This window comes from Macaca fascicularis, chromosome 8, assembly GCF_037993035.2.
Source record: "Macaca fascicularis isolate 582-1 chromosome 8, T2T-MFA8v1.1".
Classification (NCBI taxonomy): Eukaryota; Metazoa; Chordata; class Mammalia; order Primates; family Cercopithecidae; genus Macaca; species Macaca fascicularis.
In genome coordinates, this window is record NC_088382.1 from 51247289 (window position 1) to 51269749 (window position 22461).

Sequence of the window (22461 nt, forward strand, 5' to 3'; positions counted from 1 at the left end):
GGATCCCTTTGAAGACTATACGGCCAAAGGAAATATCCTCCGATAACAAAGAGAAAGAAGCTTTCTGAGAAACTTCTTTGTGTTCTGTGAAATCATCTCACAGAGTTACAGCTTTCCCCTCAAGAAGCCTTTCGCTAAGACGGTTCTTGTGGAATTGGCAAAGTGATATTTGGAAGCCCATAGAGGGCTATGGTGAAAAAGGAAATATCCTCAGATGAAATCTGGAAAGAAGCTTTCTGAGAAACTGATCTGTGATGTGTGACTTCCACTCACAGAGTTTTACCTGTATTTCGTGTATCTCTTTGCTAGCCTTATTTCTGTATAATCTGAGAACAGATATTTCGGATATCTTTGAAGAATATAGGGCCAAAGGAAATATCATCCGATAACAAAGAGAAAGAAGCTTTGTGAGAAACTTCTTTGTGTTCTGTGAAATCATCTCACAGAGTTACAGCTTTCCCCTCAAGTAGCCTTTCGCTAAGACAGTTCTTGTGGAATTGGCAAAGTGATATTTGGAACCCCATAGAGGGCTATGGTGAAAAAGGAAATATCCTCAGATGAAATCTGGAAAGAAGCTTTCTGAGAAACTGCTCTGTGATCTGTTACTTCCACTCACAGAGTTACATCTGTATTTCGTGGATCTCTTTGCTAGCCTTATTTCTGTGGAATCTGAGAACAGATATTTAGGATCCCTTTGAAGACTATAGGGCCAAAGGAAATATCCTCTGATAACAAAGAGAAAGAAGCTTTCTGAGAAACTTCTTTGTGTTCTGTGAAATCACCTCACAGAGTTACAGCTTTCCCCTCAAGAAGCCTTTCGCTAAGACAGTTCTTGTGGAATTGGCAAAGTGATATTTGGAAGCCCATAGAGGGCTATGGTGAAAAAGGAAATATCCTCAGATGAAATCTGGAAAGAAGCTTTCTGAGAAACTGCTCTGTGATGTGTGACTTCCACTCACAGAGTTACATCTGTATTTCGTGGATCTCTTTGCTAGCCTTATTTCTGTGGAATCTGAGAACAGATATTTCGGATCCCTTTGAGGACTATAGGGCCAAAGGAAATATCCTCCGATAACAAAGAGAAAGAAGCTTTCTGAGAAACTTCTTTGTGTTCTGTGAAATCATCTCACAGAGTTACAGCTTTCCCCTCAAGAAGCCTTTCGCTAAGACAGTTCTTGTGGAATTGGCAAAGTGATATTTGGAAGCCCATAGAGGGCTCTGGTGAAAAAGGAAATATCCTCAGATGAAATCTGGAAAGAAGCTTTCTGAGAAACTGCTTAGTGTTCTGTTCATTCATCTCACAGAGTTACATCTGTATTTCGTGTATCCCTTTGCTAGCCTTATTTCTGTGGAATCTGAGAACAGATATTTCGGATCCCTTTGAAGACTGTAGGGCCAAAGGAAATATCCTGCCATAACAAAGACAAAGAAGCTTTCTGAGAAACTTCTTTGTGTTCTGTGAAATCATCTCACAGAGTTACAGCTTTCCCCTCAAGAAGTCTTTCGCTAAGACAGTTCTTGTGGAATTGGAAAAGTGATATTTTTAAGCCCATAGAGGGCTATGGTGAAAAAGGAAATATCCTCAGATGAAATCTGGAAAGAAGCTTTCTGAGAAACTGCTTAGTGTTCTGTTCATTCATCTCCCAGAGTTACATCTGTATTTCGTGGATCTCTTTGCTAGCCTTATTTCTGTGGAATCTGAGAACAGATATTTCGGATCCCTTGGAAGACTATATGGCCAAAGGAAATATCATCCGATAACAAAGAGAAAGAAGCTTTCTGAGAAACTTCTTTGTGTTCTGTGAAATCATCTCACAGAGTTACAGCTTTCCCCTCAAGAAGCCTTTCGCTAAGACAGTTCTTGTGGAATGGGCAAAGTGATATTTGGAAGCCCATAGAGGGCTGTGGTGAAAAAGGAAATATCCTCAGATGAAATCTGGAAAGAAGCTTTCTGAGAAACTGCTCTGTGATGTGTGACTTCCACTCACAGAGTTACATCTGTATTTCGTGGATCTCTTTGCTAGCCTTATTTCTGTGGAATCTGAGAACAGATATTTCGGATCCCTTTGAAGACTATAGGGCCAAAGGAAATATCCTCTGATAACAAAGAGAAAGAAGCTTTCTGAGAAACTTCTTTGTGTTCTTTGAAATCATCTCACGGAGTTACAGCTTTCCCCTCAAGAAGCCTTTCGCTAAGACAGTTCTTGTGGAATTGGCAAAGTGATATTTGGAACCCCTAGAGGGCTATGGTGAAAAAGGAAATATCCTCAGATGAAATCTGGAAAGAAGCTTTCTGAGAAACTGCTCTGTGATGTGTGACTTCCACTCACAGAGTTACATCTGTATTTCGTGGATCTCTTTGCAAGCCTTATTTCTGTGGAATCTGAGAACAGATATTTCGGAACCCTTTGAAGACTATAGGGCCAAAGGAAATATCCTCTGATAACAAAGTGAAAGAAGCTTTCTGAGGAACTTCTTTGTGTTCTGTGAAATCATCTCACAGAGTTACAGCTTTCCCCTCAAGAAGCCTTTCGCTAAGACAGTTCTTGTGGAATTGGCAAAGTGATATTTGGAAGCCCATAGAGGGCTATGGTGAAAAAGGAAATATCCTCAGATGAAATCTGGAAAGAAGCTTTCTGAGAAACTGCTTTGTGTTCTGTTCATTCATCTCACAGAGTTACATCTGTGTTTCGGGGATCTCTTTGCTAGCCTTATTTCTGGGGAATCTGAGAACTGATATTTCGGATCCCTTTGAAGACTATAGGGCCAAAGGAAATATCCTCCGATAACAAAGAGAAAGAAGCTTTCTGAGAAACTTCTTTGTGTTCTGTGAAATCATCTCACAGTGTTACAGCTTTCCCCTCAAGAAGCCTTTCGCTAAGACAGTTCTTGTGGAATTGGCAAAGTGATATTTGGAAGCCCATAGAGGGCTATGGTGAAAAAGGAAATATCCTCAGATGAAATCTGGAAAGAAGCTTTCTGAGAATCTGATCTGTGATGTGTGACTTCCACTCACAGAGTTTTACCTGTATTTCGTGTATCTCTTTGCTAGCCTTATTTCTGTATAATCTGAGAACAGATATTTCGGATATCTTTGAAGAATATAGGGCCAAAGGAAATATCATCCGATAACAAACAGAAAGAAGCTTTCTGAGAAACTTCTTTGTGTTCTGTGAAATCATCTCACAGAGTTACAGCTTTCCCCTCAAGTAGCCTTTCGCTAAGACAGTTCTTGTGGAATTGGCAAAGTGATATTTGGAAGCCCATAGAGGGCAATCGTGAAAAAGGAAATATCCTCAGATGAAATCTGGAAAGAAGCTTTCTGAGAAACTGCTCTGTGATGTGTGACTTCCACTCACAGAGTTACATCTGTATTTCGTGGATATCTTTGCTAGCCTTATTTCTGTGGAATCTGAGAACAGATATTTCGGATCCCTTTGAAGAGTATAGGGCCAAAGGAAATATCCTCTGATAACAAAGAGAAAGAAGCTTTCTGAGAAACTTCTTTGTGTTCTGTGAAATCATCTCACAGAGGTACAGCTTTCCCCTCAAGAAGCCTTTCGCTAAGACAGTTCTTGTGGAATTGGCAAAGTGATATTTGGAAGCCCATAGAGGGCTATGGTGAAAAAGGAAATATCCTCAGATGAAATCTGGAAAGAAGTTTTCTGAGAAACTGCTTAGTGTTCTGTTCATTCATCTCACAGAGTTACATCTGTGTTTCGTGGATCTCTTTGCTAGCCTTATTTCTGTGGAATCTGAGAACAGATATTTCGGATCCCTTTGAAGACTATAGGGCCAAAGGAAATATCCTCCGATAACAAAGAGAAAGAAGCTTTCTGAGAAACTTCTTTCTGTTCTGTGAAATCATCTCACAGAGTTACAGCTTTCCCCTCAAGAAGCCTTTCGCTAAGACAGTTCTTGTGGAATTGGCAAAGTGATATTTGGAAGCCCATAGAGGGCTATAGTGAACAAGGAAATATCCTCAGATGAAATCTGGAAAGAAGCTTTCTGAGAAACTGCTTAGTGTTCTGTTCATTCATCTCACAGAGTTACATCTGTGTTTCGTGGATCTCTTTGCTAGCCTTATTTCTGTGGAATCTGAGAACAGATATTTCGGATCCCTTTGAAGACTATAGGGCCAAAGGAAATATGCTCTGATAACAAAGAGATAGAAGCTTTCTGAGAAACTTCTTTGTGTTCTGTGAAATCATCTCACAGAGTTACAGCTTTCCCCTCAAGAAGCCTTTCGCTAAGACAGTTCTTGTGGAATTGGCAAAGTGATATTTGGGACCCCTAGAGGGCTATGGTGAAAACGGAAATATCCTCAGATGAAATCTGGAAAGAAGCTTTCTGAGAAACTGCTCTGTAATGTGTGACTTCCACTCACAGAGTTACATCTGTATTTCGTGGATCTCTTTGCAAGCCTTATTTCTGTGGAATCTGAGAACAGATATTTCGGATCCCTTTGAAGACTATAGGGCCAAAGGAAATATCCTCTGATAACAAAGTGAAAGAAGCTTTCTGAGGAACTTCTTTGTGTTCTGTGAAATCATCTCACAGAGTTACAGCTTTCCCCTCAAGAAGCCTTTCGCTAACACAGTTCTTGTGGAATTGGCAAAGTGATATTTGGAAGCCGATAGAGGGCTATGGTGAAAAAGGAAATATCCTCAGATGAAATCTGGAAAGAAGCTTTCTGAGAAACTGCTCACTGTTCTGTTCATTCATCTCACAGAGTTACATCTGCGTTTCGGGGATCTCTTTGCTAGCCTTATTTCTGTGGAATCTGAGAACAGATATTTCGGATCCCTTTGAAGACTATAGGGCCAAAGGAAATATCCTCCGATAACAAAGAGAAAGAAGCTTTCTGAGAAACTTCTTTGTGTTCTGTGAAATCATCTCACAGAGTTACAGCTTTCCCCTCAAGTAGCCTTTCGCTAAGACAGTTCTTGTGGAATTGGCAAAGTGATATTTGGAAGCCCATAGAGGGCAATCGTGAAAAAGGAAATATCCTCAGATGAAATCTGGAAAGAAGCTTTCTGAGAAACTGCTCTGTGATGTGTGACTTCCACTCACAGAGTTACATCTGTATTTCGTGGATATCTTTGCTAGCCTTATTTCTGTGGAATCTGAGAACAGATATTTCGGATCCCTTTGAAGACTATAGGGCCAAAGGAAATATCCTCTGATAACAAAGAGAAAGAAGCTTTCTGAGAAACTTCTTTGTGTTCTGTGAAATCATCTCACAGACTTACAGCTTTCCCCTCAAGAAGCCTTTCGCTAAGACAGTTCTTGTGGAATTGGCAAAGTGATATTTGGAAGCCCATAGAGGGCTATGGTGAAAAAGGAAATATCCTCAGATGAAATCTGGAAAGAAGCTTTCTGAGAAACTGCTCTGTGATGTGTGACTTCCACTCACAGAGTTACATCTGTATTTCGTGGATCTCTTTGCTAGCCTTATTTCTGTGGAATCTGAGAACAGATATTTCGGATCCCTTTGAAGACTATAGGGCCAAAGGAAATATCCTCTGATAACAAAGAGAAAGAAGCTTTCTGAGAAACTTCTTTGTGTTCTGTGAAATCATCTCACAGAGGTACAGCTTTCCCCTCAAGAAGCCTTTCGCTAAGACAGTTCTTGTGGAATTGGCAAAGTGATATTTGGAAGCCCATAGAGGGCTATGTTGAAAAAGGAAATATCCTCAGATGAAATCTGGAAAGAAGCTTTCTGAGAAACTGCTTAGTGTTCTGTTCATTCATCTCACAGAGTTACATCTGTGTTTCGTGGATCTCTTTGCTAGCCTTATTTCTGTGGAATCTGAGAACAGATATTTCGGATCCCTTTGAAGACTATAGGGCCAAAGGAAATATCATCCGATAACAAAGAGAAAGAAGCTTTCTGAGAAACTTATTTGTGTTCTGTGAAATCATCTCACAGACTTACAGCTTTCCCCTCAAGAAGCCTTTCGCTAACACAGTTCTTGTGGAATTGGCAAAGTGATATTTGGAAGCCCATAGAGGGCTATGGTGAAATAGGAAATATCCTCAGATGAAATCTGGAAAGAAGCTTTCAGAGAAACTGCTCTGTGATGTGTGACTTCCACTCACAGAGTTACATCTGTATTTCGTGGATCTCTTTGCTAGCCTTATTTCTGTGGAATCTGAGAACAGATATTTCGGATCCCTTTGAAGACTATAGGGCCAAAGGAAATATCCTCTGATAACAAAGAGAAAGAAGCTTTCTGAGAAACTTCTTTGTGTTCTGTGAAATCATCTCACAGAGTTACAGCTTTCCCCTCAAGAAGCCTTTCGCTAAGACAGTTCTTGTGGAATTGGCAAAGTGATATTTGGAACCCCATAGAGGGCTATGGTGAAAAAGGAAATATCCTCAGATGAAATCTGGAAAGAAGCTTTCTGAGAAACTGCTTAGTGTTCTGTTCATTCATCTCACAGAGTTACATCTGTGTTTCGTGGATCTCTTTGCTAGCCTTATTTCTGTGGAATCTGAGAACAGATATTTCGGATCCCTTTGAAGACTGTAGGGCCAAAGGAAATATCCTGCCATAACAAAGACAAAGAAGCTTTCTGAGAAACTTCTTTGTGTTCTGTGAAATCATCTCACAGAGTTACAGCTTTCCCCTCAAGAAGTCTTTCGCTAAGACAGTTCTTGTGGAATTGGAAAAGTGATATTTTTAAGCCCATAGAGGGCTATGGTGAAAAAGGAAATATCCTCAGATGAAATCTGGAAAGAAGCTTTCTGAGAAACTGCTTAGTGTTCTGTTCATTCATCTCCCAGAGTTACATCTGTATTTCGTGGATCTCTTTGCTAGCCTTATTTCTGTGGAATCTGAGAACAGATATTTCGGATCCCTTGGAAGACTATATGGCCAAAGGAAATATCATCCGATAACAAAGAGAAAGAAGCTTTCTGAGAAACTTCTTTGTGTTCTGTGAAATCATCTCACAGAGTTACAGCTTTCCCCTCAAGAAGCCTTTCGCTAAGACAGTTCTTGTGGAATGGGCAAAGTGATATTTGGAAGCCCATAGAGGGCTGTGGTGAAAAAGGAAATATCCTCAGATGAAATCTGGAAAGAAGCTTTCTGAGAAACTGCTCTGTGATGTGTGACTTCCACTCACAGAGTTACATCTGTATTTCGTGGATCTCTTTGCTAGCCTTATTTCTGTGGAATCTGAGAACAGATATTTCGGATCCCTTTGAAGACTATAGGGCCAAAGGAAATATCCTCTGATAACAAAGAGAAAGAAGCTTTCTGAGAAACTTCTTTGTGTTCTTTGAAATCATCTCACGGAGTTACAGCTTTCCCCTCAAGAAGCCTTTCGCTAAGACAGTTCTTGTGGAATTGGCAAAGTGATATTTGGAACCCCTAGAGGGCTATGGTGAAAAAGGAAATATCCTCAGATGAAATCTGGAAAGAAGCTTTCTGAGAAACTGCTCTGTGATGTGTGACTTCCACTCACAGAGTTACATCTGTATTTCGTGGATCTCTTTGCAAGCCTTATTTCTGTGGAATCTGAGAACAGATATTTCGGAACCCTTTGAAGACTATAGGGCCAAAGGAAATATCCTCTGATAACAAAGTGAAAGAAGCTTTCTGAGGAACTTCTTTGTGTTCTGTGAAATCATCTCACAGAGTTACAGCTTTCCCCTCAAGAAGCCTTTCGCTAAGACAGTTCTTGTGGAATTGGCAAAGTGATATTTGGAAGCCCATAGAGGGCTATGGTGAAAAAGGAAATATCCTCAGATGAAATCTGGAAAGAAGCTTTCTGAGAAACTGCTTTGTGTTCTGTTCATTCATCTCACAGAGTTACATCTGTGTTTCGGGGATCTCTTTGCTAGCCTTATTTCTGGGGAATCTGAGAACTGATATTTCGGATCCCTTTGAAGACTATAGGGCCAAAGGAAATATCCTCCGATAACAAAGAGAAAGAAGCTTTCTGAGAAACTTCTTTGTGTTCTGTGAAATCATCTCACAGTGTTACAGCTTTCCCCTCAAGAAGCCTTTCGCTAAGACAGTTCTTGTGGAATTGGCAAAGTGATATTTGGAAGCCCATAGAGGGCTATGGTGAAAAAGGAAATATCCTCAGATGAAATCTGGAAAGAAGCTTTCTGAGAATCTGATCTGTGATGTGTGACTTCCACTCACAGAGTTTTACCTGTATTTCGTGTATCTCTTTGCTAGCCTTATTTCTGTATAATCTGAGAACAGATATTTCGGATATCTTTGAAGAATATAGGGCCAAAGGAAATATCATCCGATAACAAAGAGAAAGAAGCTTTCTGAGAAACTTCTTTGTGTTCTGTGAAATCATCTCACAGAGTTACAGCTTTCCCCTCAAGTAGCCTTTCGCTAAGACAGTTCTTGTGGAATTGGCAAAGTGATATTTGGAAGCCCATAGAGGGCAATCGTGAAAAAGGAAATATCCTCAGATGAAATCTGGAAAGAAGCTTTCTGAGAAACTGCTCTGTGATGTGTGACTTCCACTCACAGAGTTACATCTGTATTTCGTGGATATCTTTGCTAGCCTTATTTCTGTGGAATCTGAGAACAGATATTTCGGATCCCTTTGAAGAGTATAGGGCCAAAGGAAATATCCTCTGATAACAAAGAGAAAGAAGCTTTCTGAGAAACTTCTTTGTGTTCTGTGAAATCATCTCACAGAGGTACAGCTTTCCCCTCAAGAAGCCTTTCGCTAAGACAGTTCTTGTGGAATTGGCAAAGTGATATTTGGAAGCCCATAGAGGGCTATGGTGAAAAAGGAAATATCCTCAGATGAAATCTGGAAAGAAGTTTTCTGAGAAACTGCTTAGTGTTCTGTTCATTCATCTCACAGAGTTACATCTGTGTTTCGTGGATCTCTTTGCTAGCCTTATTTCTGTGGAATCTGAGAACAGATATTTCGGATCCCTTTGAAGACTATAGGGCCAAAGGAAATATCCTCCGATAACAAAGAGAAAGAAGCTTTCTGAGAAACTTCTTTCTGTTCTGTGAAATCATCTCACAGAGTTACAGCTTTCCCCTCAAGAAGCCTTTCGCTAAGACAGTTCTTGTGGAATTGGCAAAGTGATATTTGGAAGCCCATAGAGGGCTATAGTGAACAAGGAAATATCCTCAGATGAAATCTGGAAAGAAGCTTTCTGAGAAACTGCTTAGTGTTCTGTTCATTCATCTCACAGAGTTACATCTGTGTTTCGTGGATCTCTTTGCTAGCCTTATTTCTGTGGAATCTGAGAACAGATATTTCGGATCCCTTTGAAGACTATAGGGCCAAAGGAAATATGCTCTGATAACAAAGAGATAGAAGCTTTCTGAGAAACTTCTTTGTGTTCTGTGAAATCATCTCACAGAGTTACAGCTTTCCCCTCAAGAAGCCTTTCGCTAAGACAGTTCTTGTGGAATTGGCAAAGTGATATTTGGGACCCCTAGAGGGCTATGGTGAAAACGGAAATATCCTCAGATGAAATCTGGAAAGAAGCTTTCTGAGAAACTGCTCTGTAATGTGTGACTTCCACTCACAGAGTTACATCTGTATTTCGTGGATCTCTTTGCAAGCCTTATTTCTGTGGAATCTGAGAACAGATATTTCGGATCCCTTTGAAGACTATAGGGCCAAAGGAAATATCCTCTGATAACAAAGTGAAAGAAGCTTTCTGAGGAACTTCTTTGTGTTCTGTGAAATCATCTCACAGAGTTACAGCTTTCCCCTCAAGAAGCCTTTCGCTAACACAGTTCTTGTGGAATTGGCAAAGTGATATTTGGAAGCCGTTAGAGGGCTATGGTGAAAAAGGAAATATCCTCAGATGAAATCTGGAAAGAAGCTTTCTGAGAAACTGCTCACTGTTCTGTTCATTCATCTCACAGAGTTACATCTGCGTTTCGGGGATCTCTTTGCTAGCCTTATTTCTGTGGAATCTGAGAACAGATATTTCGGATCCCTTTGAAGACTATAGGGCCAAAGGAAATATCCTCCGATAACAAAGAGAAAGAAGCTTTCTGAGAAACTTCTTTGTGTTCTGTGAAATCATCTCACAGAGTTACAGCTTTCCCCTCAAGTAGCCTTTCGCTAAGACAGTTCTTGTGGAATTGGCAAAGTGATATTTGGAAGCCCATAGAGGGCAATCGTGAAAAAGGAAATATCCTCAGATGAAATCTGGAAAGAAGCTTTCTGAGAAACTGCTCTGTGATGTGTGACTTCCACTCACAGAGTTACATCTGTATTTCGTGGATATCTTTGCTAGCCTTATTTCTGTGGAATCTGAGAACAGATATTTCGGATCCCTTTGAAGACTATAGGGCCAAAGGAAATATCCTCTGATAACAAAGAGAAAGAAGCTTTCTGAGAAACTTCTTTGTGTTCTGTGAAATCATCTCACAGACTTACAGCTTTCCCCTCAAGAAGCCTTTCGCTAAGACAGTTCTTGTGGAATTGGCAAAGTGATATTTGGAAGCCCATAGAGGGCTATGGTGAAAAAGGAAATATCCTCAGATGAAATCTGGAAAGAAGCTTTCTGAGAAACTGCTCTGTGATGTGTGACTTCCACTCACAGAGTTACATCTGTATTTCGTGGATCTCTTTGCTAGCCTTATTTCTGTGGAATCTGAGAACAGATATTTCGGATCCCTTTGAAGACTATAGGGCCAAAGGAAATATCCTCTGATAACAAAGAGAAAGAAGCTTTCTGAGAAACTTCTTTGTGTTCTGTGAAATCATCTCACAGAGGTACAGCTTTCCCCTCAAGAAGCCTTTCGCTAAGACAGTTCTTGTGGAATTGGCAAAGTGATATTTGGAAGCCCATAGAGGGCTATGTTGAAAAAGGAAATATCCTCAGATGAAATCTGGAAAGAAGCTTTCTGAGAAACTGCTTAGTGTTCTGTTCATTCATCTCACAGAGTTACATCTGTGTTTCGTGGATCTCTTTGCTAGCCTTATTTCTGTGGAATCTGAGAACAGATATTTCGGATCCCTTTGAAGACTATAGGGCCAAAGGAAATATCATCCGATAACAAAGAGAAAGAAGCTTTCTGAGAAACTTATTTGTGTTCTGTGAAATCATCTCACAGACTTACAGCTTTCCCCTCAAGAAGCCTTTCGCTAACACAGTTCTTGTGGAATTGGCAAAGTGATATTTGGAAGCCCATAGAGGGCTATGGTGAAATAGGAAATATCCTCAGATGAAATCTGGAAAGAAGCTTTCAGAGAAACTGCTCTGTGATGTGTGACTTCCACTCACAGAGTTACATCTGTATTTCGTGGATCTCTTTGCTAGCCTTATTTCTGTGGAATCTGAGAACAGATATTTCGGATCCCTTTGAAGACTATAGGGCCAAAGGAAATATCCTCTGATAACAAAGAGAAAGAAGCTTTCTGAGAAACTTCTTTGTGTTCTGTGAAATCATCTCACAGAGTTACAGCTTTCCCCTCAAGAAGCCTTTCGCTAAGACAGTTCTTGTGGAATTGGCAAAGTGATATTTGGAACCCCATAGAGGGCTATGGTGAAAAAGGAAATATCCTCAGATGAAATCTGGAAAGAAGCTTTCTGAGAAACTGCTTAGTGTTCTGTTCATTCATCTCACAGAGTTACATCTGTGTTTCGTGGATCTCTTTGCTAGCCTTATTTCTGTGGAATCTGAGAACAGATATTTCGGATCCCTTTGAAGACTATATGGCCTAAGGAAATATCATAAGATAACAAAGAGAAAGAAGCTTTCTGAGAAACTTCTTTGTGTTCTGTGAAATCATCTCACAGAGCTACAGCTTTCCCCTCAAGAAGCCTTTCGCTAAGACAGTTCTTGTGGAATTGGCAAAGTGATATTTGGAAGCCCATAGAGGGCTATGGTGAAAAAGGAAATATCCTAAGATGAAATCTGGAAAGAAGCTTTCTGAGAAACTGCTCTGTGATGTGTGACTTCCACTCACAGAGTTACATCTGTATTTCGTGGATCTCTTTGCTAGCCTTATTTCTGTGGAATCTGAGAACAGATATTTCGGATCCCTTTGAAGACTATAGGGCCAAAGGAAATGTCATCCGATAACAAAGAGAAAGAAGCTTTCTGAGAAACTTCTTTGTGTTCTATGAAATCATCTCACAGAGTTACAGCTTTCCCCTCAAGAAGCCTTTCGCTAAGACAGTTCTTGTGGAATTGGCAAAGTGATATTTGGAAGCCCATAGAGGGCTATGGTGAAAAAGGAAATATCCTCAGATGAAATCTGGAAAGAAGCTTTCTGAGAAACTGCTCTGTGATGTGTGACTTCCACTCACAGAGTTACATCTGTATTTCGTGGATCTCTTTGCTAGCCTTATTTCTGTGGAATCTGAGAACAGATATTTCGGATCCCTTTGAGGACTATAGGGCCAAAGGAAATATCCTCCGATAACAAAGAGAAAGAAGCTTTCTGAGAAACTTCTTTGTGTTCTGTGAAATCATCTCACAGAGTTACAGCTTTCCCCTCAAGAAGCCTTTCGCTAAGACAGTTCTTGTGGAATTGGCAAAGTGATATTTGGAAGCCCATAGAGGGCTCTGGTGAAAAAGGAAATATCCTCAGATGAAATCTGGAAAGAAGCTTTCTGAGAAACTGCTTAGTGTTCTGTTCATTCATCTCACAGAGTTACATCTGTATTTCGTGTATCTCTTTGCTAGCCTTATTTCTGTGGAATCTGAGAACAGATATTTCGGATCCCTTTGAAGACTGTAGGGCCAAAGGAAATATCCTGCCATAACAAAGACAAAGAAGCTTTCTGAGAAACTTCTTTGTGTTCTGTGAAATCATCTCACAGAGTTACAGCTTTCCCCTCAAGAAGTCTTTCGCTAAGACAGTTCTTGTGGAATTGGAAAAGTGATATTTTTAAGCCCAAAGAGGGCTATGGTGAAAAAGGAAATATCCTCAGATGAAATCTGGAAAGAAGCTTTCTGAGAAACTGCTTAGTGTTCTGTTCATTCATCTCCCAGAGTTACATCTGTATTTCGTGGATCTCTTTGCTAGCCTTATTTCTGTGGAATCTGAGAACAGATATTTCGGATCCCTTGGAAGACTATATGGCCAAAGGAAATATCATCCGATAACAAAGAGAAAGAAGCTTTCTGAGAAACTTCTTTGTGTTCTGTGAAATCATCTCACAGAGTTACAGCTTTCCCCTCAAGAAGCCTTTCGCTAAGACAGTTCTTGTGGAATGGGCAAAGTGATATTTGGAAGCCCATAGAGGGCTATGGTGAAAAAGGAAATATCCTCAGATGAAATCTGGAAAGAAGCTTTCTGAGAAACTGCTCTGTGATGTGTGACTTCCACTCACAGAGTTACATCTGTATTTCGTGGATCTCTTTGCAAGCCTTATTTCTGTGGAATCTGAGAACAGATATTTCGGATCCCTTTGAAGACTATAGGGCCAAAGGAAATATCCTCTGATAACAAAGTGAAAGAAGCTTTCTGAGGAACTTCTTTGTGTTCTGTGAAATCATCTCACAGAGTTACAGCTTACCCCTCAAGAAGCCTTTCGCTAAGACAGTTCTTGTGGAATTGGCAAAGTGATATTTGGAAGCCCATAGAGGGCTATGGTGAAAAAGGAAATATCCTCAGATGAAATCTGGAAAGAAGCTTTCTGAGAAACTGCTTTGTGTTCTGTTCATTCATCTCACAGAGTTACATCTGTGTTTCGGGGATCTCTTTGCTAGCCTTATTTCTGGGGAATCTGAGAACTGATATTTCGGATCCCTTTGAAGACTATAGGGCCAAAGGAAATATCCTCCGATAACAAAGAGAAAGAAGCTTTCTGAGAAACTTCTTTGTGTTCTGTGAAATCATCTCACAGAGTTACAGCTTTCCCCTCAAGAAGCCTTTCGCTAAGACAGTTCTTGTGGAATTGGCAAAGTGATATTTGGAAGCCCATAGAGGGCTAAGTTGAAAAAGGAAATATCCTCAGATGAAATCTGGAAAGAAGCTTTCTGAGAATCTGATCTGTGATGTGTGACTTCCACTCACAGAGTTTTACCTGTATTTCGTGTATCTCTTTGCTAGCCTTATTTCTGTATAATCTGAGAACAGATATTTCGGATATCTTTGAAGAATATAGGGCCAAAGGAAATATCATCCGATAACAATGAGAAAGAAGCTTTCTGAGAAACTTCTTTGTGTTCTGTGAAATCATCTCACAGAGTTACAGCTTTCCCCTCAAGTAGCCTTTCGCTAAGACAGTTCTTGTGGAATTGGCAAAGTGATATTTGGAAGCCCATAGAGGGCAATCGTGAAAAAGGAAATATCCTCAGATGAAATCTGGAAAGAAGCTTTCTGAGAAACTGCTCTGTGATGTGTGACTTCCACTCACAGAGTTACATCTGTATTTCGTGGATATCTTTGCTAGCCTTATTTCTGTGGAATCTGAGAACAGATATTTCGGATCCCTTTGAAGAGTATAGGGCCAAAGGAAATATCCTCTGATAACAAAGAGAAAGAAGCTTTCTGAGAAACTTCTTTGTGTTCTGTGAAATCATCTCACAGAGGTACAGCTTTCCCCTCAAGAAGCCTTTCGCTAAGACAGTTCTTGTGGAATTGGCAAAGTGATATTTGGAAGCCCATAGAGGGCTATGGTGAAAAAGGAAATATCCTCAGATGAAATCTGGAAAGAAGCTTTCTGAGAAACTGCTTAGTGTTCTGTTCATTCATCTCACAGAGTTACATCTGTGTTTCGTGGATCTCTTTGCTAGCCTTATTTCTGTGGAATCTGAGAACAGATATTTCGGATCCCTTTGAAGACTATAGGGCCAAAGGAAATATCCTCCGATAACAAAGAGAAAGAAGCTTTCTGAGAAACTTCTTTCTGTTCTGTGAAATCATCTCACAGAGTTACAGCTTTCCCCTCAAGAAGCCTTTCGCTAAGACAGTTCTTCTGGAATTGGCAAAGTGATATTTGGAAGCCCATAGAGGGCTATGGTGAAAAAGGAAATATCCTCAGATGAAATCTGGAAAGAAGCTTTCTGAGAAACTGCTTAGTGTTCTGTTCATTCATCTCACAGAGTTACATCTGTGTTTCGTGGATCTCTTTGCTAGCCTTATTTCTGTGGAATCTGAGAACAGATATTTCGGATCCCTTTGAAGACTATAGGGCCAAAGGAAATATCCTCTGATAACAAAGAGATAGAAGCTTTCTGAGAAACTTCTTTGTGTTCTGTGAAATCATCTCACAGAGTTACAGCTTTCCCCTCAAGAAGCCTTTCGCTAAGACAGTTCTTGTGGAATTGGCAAAGAGATATTTGGGACCCCTAGAGGGCTATGGTGAAAAAGGAAATATCCTCAGATGAAATCTGGAAAGAAGCTTTCTGAGAAACTGCTCTGTAATGTGTGACTTCCACTCACAGAGTTACATCTGTATTTCGTGGATCTCTTTGCAAGCCTTATTTCTGTGGAATCTGAGAACAGATATTTCGGATCCCTTTGAAGACTATAGGGCCAAAGGAAATATCCTCTGATAACAAAGTGAAAGAAGCTTTCTGAGGAACTTCTTTGTGTTCTGTGAAATCATCTCACAGAGTTACAGCTTTCCCCTCAAGAAGCCTTTCGCTAACACAGTTCTTGTGGAATTGGCAAAGGGATATTTGGAAGCCGATAGAGGGCTATGGTGAAAAAGGAAATATCCTCAGATGAAATCTGGAAAGAAGCTTTCTGAGAAACTGCTCTGTGATGTGTGACTTCCACTCACAGAGTTACATCTGTATTTCGTGGATATCTTTGCTAGCCTTATTTCTGTGGAATCTGAGAACAGATATTTCGGATCCCTTTGAAGACTATAGGGCCAAAGGAAATATCCTCTGATAACAAAGAGAAAGAAGCTTTCTGAGAAACTTCTTCGTGTTCTGTGAAATCATCTCACAGACTTACAGCTTTCCCCTCAAGAAGCCTTTCGCTAAGACAGTTCTTGTGGAATTGGCAAAGTGATATTTGGAAGCCCATAGAGGGCTATGGTGAAAAAGGAAATATCCTCAGATGAAATCTGGAAAGAAGCTTTCTGAGAAACTGCTCTGTGATGTGTGACTTCCACTCACAGAGTTACATCTGTATTTCGTGGATCTCTTTGCTAGCCTTATTTCTGTGGAATCTGAGAACAGATATTTCGGATCCCTTTGAAGACTATAGGGCCAAAGGAAATATCCTCTGATAACAAAGAGAAAGAAGCTTTCTGAGAAACTTCTTTGTGTTCTGTGAAATCATCTCACAGAGGTACAGCTTTCCCCTCAAGAAGCCTTTCGCTAAGACAGTTCTTGTGGAATTGGCAAAGTGATATTTGGAAGCCCATAGAGGGCTATGGTGAAAAAGGAAATATCCTCAGATGAAATCTGGAAAGAAGCTTTCTGAGAAACTGCTTAGTGTTCTGTTCATTCATCTCACAGAGTTACATCTGTGTTTCGTGGATCTCTTTCCTAGCCTTATTTCTGTGGAATCTGAGAACAGATATTTCGGATCCCTTTGAAGACTATATGGCCAAAGGAAATATCATCCGATAACAAAGAGAAAGAAGCTTTCTGAGAAACTTATTTGTGTTCTGTGAAATCATCTCACAGACTTACCGCTTTCCTCTCAAGAAGACTTTCGCTAACACAGTTCTTGTGGAATTGGCAAAGTGATATTTGGAAGCCCATAGAGGGCTATGGTGAAATAGGAAATATCCTCAGATGAAATCTGGAAAGAAGCTTTCTGAGAAACTGCTCTGTGATGTGTGACTTCCACTCACAGAGTTACATCTGTATTTCGTGGATCTCTTTGCTAGCCTTATTTCTGTGGAATCTGAGAACAGATATTTCGGATCCCTTTGAAGACTATAGGGCCAAAGGAAATATCCTCTGATAACAAAGAGAAAGAAGCTTTCTGAGAAACTTCTTTGTGTTCTGTGAAATCATCTCACAGAGTTACAGCTTTCCCCTCAAGAAGCCTTTCGCTAAGACAGTTCTTGTGGAATTGGCAAAGTGATATTTGGAAGCCCATAGAGAGCTACGGTGAAAAAGGAAATATCCTCAGATGAAATCTGGAAAGAAGGTTTCTGAGAAACTGCTCTGTCATGTGTGACTTCCACTCACAGAGTTACATCTGTATTTCGTGGATCTCTTTGCAAGCCTTATTTCTGTGGAATCTGAGAACAGATATTTCGGATCCCTTTGAAGACTATAGGGCCAAAGGAAATATCCTCTGATAAAAAAGTGAAAGAAGCTTTCTGAGAAACTTCTTTGTGTTCTGTGAAATCAACTCACAGAGTTACACCTTTCCCCTCAAGAAGCCTTTAGCTAAGACAGTTCTTATGGAATTGGCAAAGTGATATTTGGAAGCCCATAGAGGGCTATGGTGAAAAAGGAAATATCCTCAGATGAAATCTGGAAAGAAGCTTTCTAAGAAACTGTTTAGTGTTCTGTTCATCTCACAGAGTTACATCTGTGTTTCGTGGATCTCTTTGCTAGCCTTATTTCTGTGGAATCTGAGAACAGATATTTCGGATCCCTTTGAAGACTATAGGGCCAAAGGAAATATCCTCCGATAACAAAGAGAAAGAAGCTTTCTGAGAAACTTCTTTGTGTTCTGTGAAATCATCTCGCAGAGTTACAGCTTTCCCCTCAAGAAGCCTTTCGCTAAGACAGTTCTTGTGGAATTGGCAAAGTGATATTTGGAAGCCCATAGAGGGCTATGGTGAAAAAGGAAATATCCTCAGATGAAATCTGGAAAGAAGCTTTCTGAGAAACTGCTTAGTGTTCTGTTCATTCATCTCACAGAGTTACATCTGTGTTTCGTGGATCTCTTTGCTAGCCTTATTTCTGTGGAATCTGAGAACAGATATTTCGGATCCCTTTGAAGACTATATTGCCAAAGGAAATATGCTCTGATAACAAAGAGAAAGAAGCTTTCTGAGAAACTTCTTTGTGTTCTGTGAAATCATCTCACAGAGTTACAGCTTTCCCCTTAAGAAGCCTTTCGCTAACACAGTTCTTGTGGAATTGGCAAAGGGATATTTGGAAGCCCATTGAGGGCTATGGTGAAATAGGAAATATGCTCAGATGAAATCTGGAAAGAAGCTTTCTGAGAAACTGCTTAGTGTTCTGTTCATTCCTCTCACAGAGTTACATCTGTGTTTCGTGGATCTCTTTGCTATCCTTATTTCTGTGGAATCTGAGAACAGATATTTCGGATCCCTTTGAAGACTATAGGGCCAAAGGAAATATCCTCCGATAACAAAGAGAAAGAAGCTTTCTGAGAAACTTATTTGTGTTCTGTGAAATCATCTCACAGAGTTACAGCTTTCCCCTCAAGAAGCCTTTCGCTAAGACAGTTCTTGTGGAATTGGCAAAGTGATATTTGTAAGCCCATAGAGGGCTATGGTGAAAAAGGAAATATCCTCAGATGAAATCTGGAAAGAAGCTTTCTGAGAAACTGCTTAGTGTTCTGTTCATTCATCTCACCGAGTTACATCTGTGTTTCGTGGATCTCTTTGCTAGCCTTATTTCTGTGGAATCTGAGAACAGATATTTCGGATCCCTTTGAAGACTATAGGGACAAAGGAAATATCATCCGATAACAAAGAGAAAGAAGCTTTCTGAGAAACTTCTTTGTGTTCTGTGAAATCATCTCACAGAGTTACAGCTTTCCCCTCAAGAAGCCTTTCGCTAAGACAGTTCTTGTGGAATTGGCAAAGTGATATTTGGAAGCCCATAGAGGGCTATGGTGAAAAAGGAAATATCCTCAGATGAAATCTGGAAGGAAGCTTTCTGAGAAACTGCTCTGTGATGTGTGACTTCCACTCACAGAGTTACATCTGTATTTCGTGGATCTCTTTGCAAGCCTTATTTCTGTGGAATCTGAGAACAGATATTTCGGATCCCTTTGAAGACTATAGGGCCTAAGGAAATATCCTCTGATAACAAAGTGAAAGAAGCTTTCTGAGAAACTTCTTTGTGTTCTGTGAAATCATCTCACAGAGTTACAGCTTTCCCCTCAAGAAGCCTTTCACTAAGACAGTTCTTGTGGAATTGGCAAGGTGATATTTGGAAGCCCATAGAGGGCTATGGTGAAAAAGGAAATATCCTCAGATGAAATCTGGAAAGAAGCTTTCTGAGAAACTGCTTTGTGTTCTGTTCATTCATCTCACAGAGTTACATCTGTATTTCGTGGATCTCTTTGCTAGCCTTATTTCTGTGGAATCTGAGAACAGATATTTCGGATCCCTTTGAAGACTATAGGGCCAAAGGAAATATCCTCTGATAACAAAGAGAAAGAAGCTTTCTGAGAAACTTCTTTGTGTTCTGTGAAATCATCTCACAGAGTTACAGCTTTCCCCTCAAGTAGCCTTTCGCTAAGACAGTTCTTGTGGAATTGGCAAAGTGATATTTGGAACCCCTAGAGGGCTATGGTGAAAAAGGAAATATCCTCAGATGAAATCTGGAAAGAAGCTTTCTGAGAAACTGCTCTGTGATGTGTTACTTCCACTCACAGAGTTACATCTGTATTTCGTGGATCTCTTTGCTAGCCTTATTTCTGTGGAATCTGAGAACAGATATTTCGGATCCCTTTGAAGACTATAGGGCCAAAGGAAATATCCTCTGATAACAAAGAGAAAGAAGCTTTCTGAGAAACTTCTTTGTGTTCTGTGAAATCATCTCACAGAGTTACAGCTTTCCCCTCAAGAAGCCTTTCGCTAAGACAGTTCTTGTGGAATTGGCAAAGTGATATTTGGAAGCCCATAGAGGGCTATGGTGAAAAAGGAAATATCCTCAGATGAAATCTGGAAAGAAGCTTTCTGAGAAACTGCTTAGTGTTCTGTTCTTTCATCTCACAGAGTTACATCTGTGTTTCGTGGATCTCTTTGCTAGCCTTATTTCTGTGGAATCTGAGAACAGATATTTCGGATCCCTTTGAAGACTATAGGGCCAAAGGAAATATCCTCTGATAACAAAGAGAAAGAAGCTTTCTGAGAAACTTCTTTGTGTTCTGTGAAATCATCTCACAGAGTTACAGCTTTCCCCTCAAGAAGCCTTTCGCTAACACAGTTCTTGTGGAATTGGCAAAGGGATATTTGGAAGCCCTTGAGGGCTATGGTGAAAAAGGAAATATGCTCAGATGAAATCTGGAAAGAAGCTTTCTGAGAAACTGCTTAGTGTTCTGTTCATTCCTCTCACAGAGTTACATCTGTGTTTCGTGGATCTCCTTGCTATCCTTATTTCTGTGGAATCTGAGAACAGATATTTCGGATCCCTTTGAAGACTATAGGGCCAAAGGAAATATCCTCCGATAACAAAGAGAAAGAAGCTTTCTGAGAAACTTCTTTGTGTTCTGTGAAATCATCTCACAGAGTTACAGCTTTCCCCTCAAGAAGCCTTTCGCTAAGACAGTTCTTGTGGAATTGGCAAAGTGATATTTGGAAGCCCATAGAGGGCTATGGTGAAAAAGGAAATATCCTCAGATGAAATCTGGAAAGAAGCATTCTGGAAACTGCTTAGTGTTCTGTTCATTCATCTCACCGAGTTACATCTGTGTTTCGTGGATCTCTTTGCTAGCCTTATTTCTGTGGAATCTGAGAACAGATATTTCGGATCCCTTTGAAGACTATAGGGCCAAAGGAAATATCCTCTGATAACAAAGAGAAAGAAGCTTTCTGAGAAACTTCTTTGTGTTCTGTGAAATCATCTCACAGAGTTACAGCTTTCCCCTCAAGAAGCCTTTCGCTAAGACAGTTCTTGTGGAATTGGCAAAGGGATATTTGGAAGCCCATAGAGGGCTATGGTGAAAAAGGAAATATCCTCAGATGAAATCTGGAAAGAAGCTTTCTGAGAAACTGCTCTGTGATGTGTGACTTCCACTCACAGAGTTACATCTGTATTTCGTGGATCTCTTTGCAAGCCTTATTTCTGTATAATCTGAGAACAGATATTTCGGATATCTTTGAAGAATATAGGGCCAAAGGAAATATCATCCGATAACAAAGAGAAAGAAGCTTTCTGAGAAACTTCTTTGTGTTCTGTGAAATCATCTCACAGAGTTACAGCTTTCCCCTCAAGTAGCCTTTCGCTAAGACAGTTCTTGTGGAATTGGCAAAGTGATATTTGGAAGCCCATAGAGGGCTATGGTGAAAAAGGAAATATCCTCAGATGAAATCTTGAAAGAAGCTTTCTGAGAAACTGCTCTATGATGTGTTACTTCCACTCACAGAGTTACATCTGTATTTCGTGGATCTCTTTGCTAGCCTTATTTCTGTGGAATCTGAGAACAGATATTTCGGATCCCTTTGAAGACTATAGGGCCAAAGGAAATATCCTCTGATAACAAAGAGAAAAAAGCTTTCTGAGAAACTTCTTTGTGTTCTGTGAAATCATCTCACAGAGTTACAGCTTTCCCCTCAAGAAGCCTTTCATTAAGACAGTTCTTGTGGGATTGGCAAAGTGATATTTGGAAGCCCATAGAGGGCTATGGTGAAAAAGGAAATATCCTCAGATGAAATCTGGAAAGAAGCTTTCTGAGAAACTGCTTAGTGTTCTGTTCATTCATCTCACAGAGTTACATCTGTATTTCGTGGATCTCTTTGCTAGCCTTATTTCTGTGGAATCTGAGAATAGATATTTCGGATCCCTTTGAAGACTATAGGGCCAAAGGAAATATCCTCTGATAACAAAGAGAAAGAAGCTTTCTGGGAAACTTCTTTGTGTTCTGTGAAATCATCTCACAGAGTTACAGCTTTCCCCTCAAGTAGCCTTTCGCTAAGACAGTTCTTGTGGAATTGGCAAAGGGATATTTGGAAGCCCATAGAGGGCTATGGTGAAAAAGGAAATATCCTCAGATGAAATCTGGAAAGAAGCTTTCTGAGAAACTGCTCTGTGATGTGTTACTTCCACTCACAGAGTTACATCTGTATTTCGTGGATCTCTTTGCTAGCCTTATTTCTGTGGAATCTGAGATCAGATATTTCGGATCCCTTTGAAGACTATAGGGCCAAAGGAAATATCCTCTGATAACAAAGAGAAAGAAGCTTTCTGAGAAACTTCTTTGTGTTCTGTGAAATCATCTCACAGAGTTACAGCTTTCCCCTCAAGAAGCCTTTCGCTAAGACAGTTCTTGTGGAATTGGCAAAGTGATATTTGGAAGCCCATAGAGGGCTATGGTGAAAAAGGAAATATCCTCAGATGAAATCTGGAAAGAAGCTTTCTGAGAAACTGCTTAGTGTTCTGTTCATTCATCTCACAGAGTTACATCTGTGTTTCGTGGATCTCTTTGCTAGCCTTATTTCTGTGGAATCTGAGAACAGATATTTCGGATCCCTTTGAAGACTATAGGGCCAAAGGAAATGTCCTCTGACAACAACGAGAAAGAAGCTTTCTGAGAAACTTCTTTGTGTTCTGTGAAATCATCTCACAGAGTTACAGCTTTCCCCTCAAGAAGCCTTTCGCTAACACAGTTCTTGTGGAATTGGCAAAGGGATATTTGGAAGCC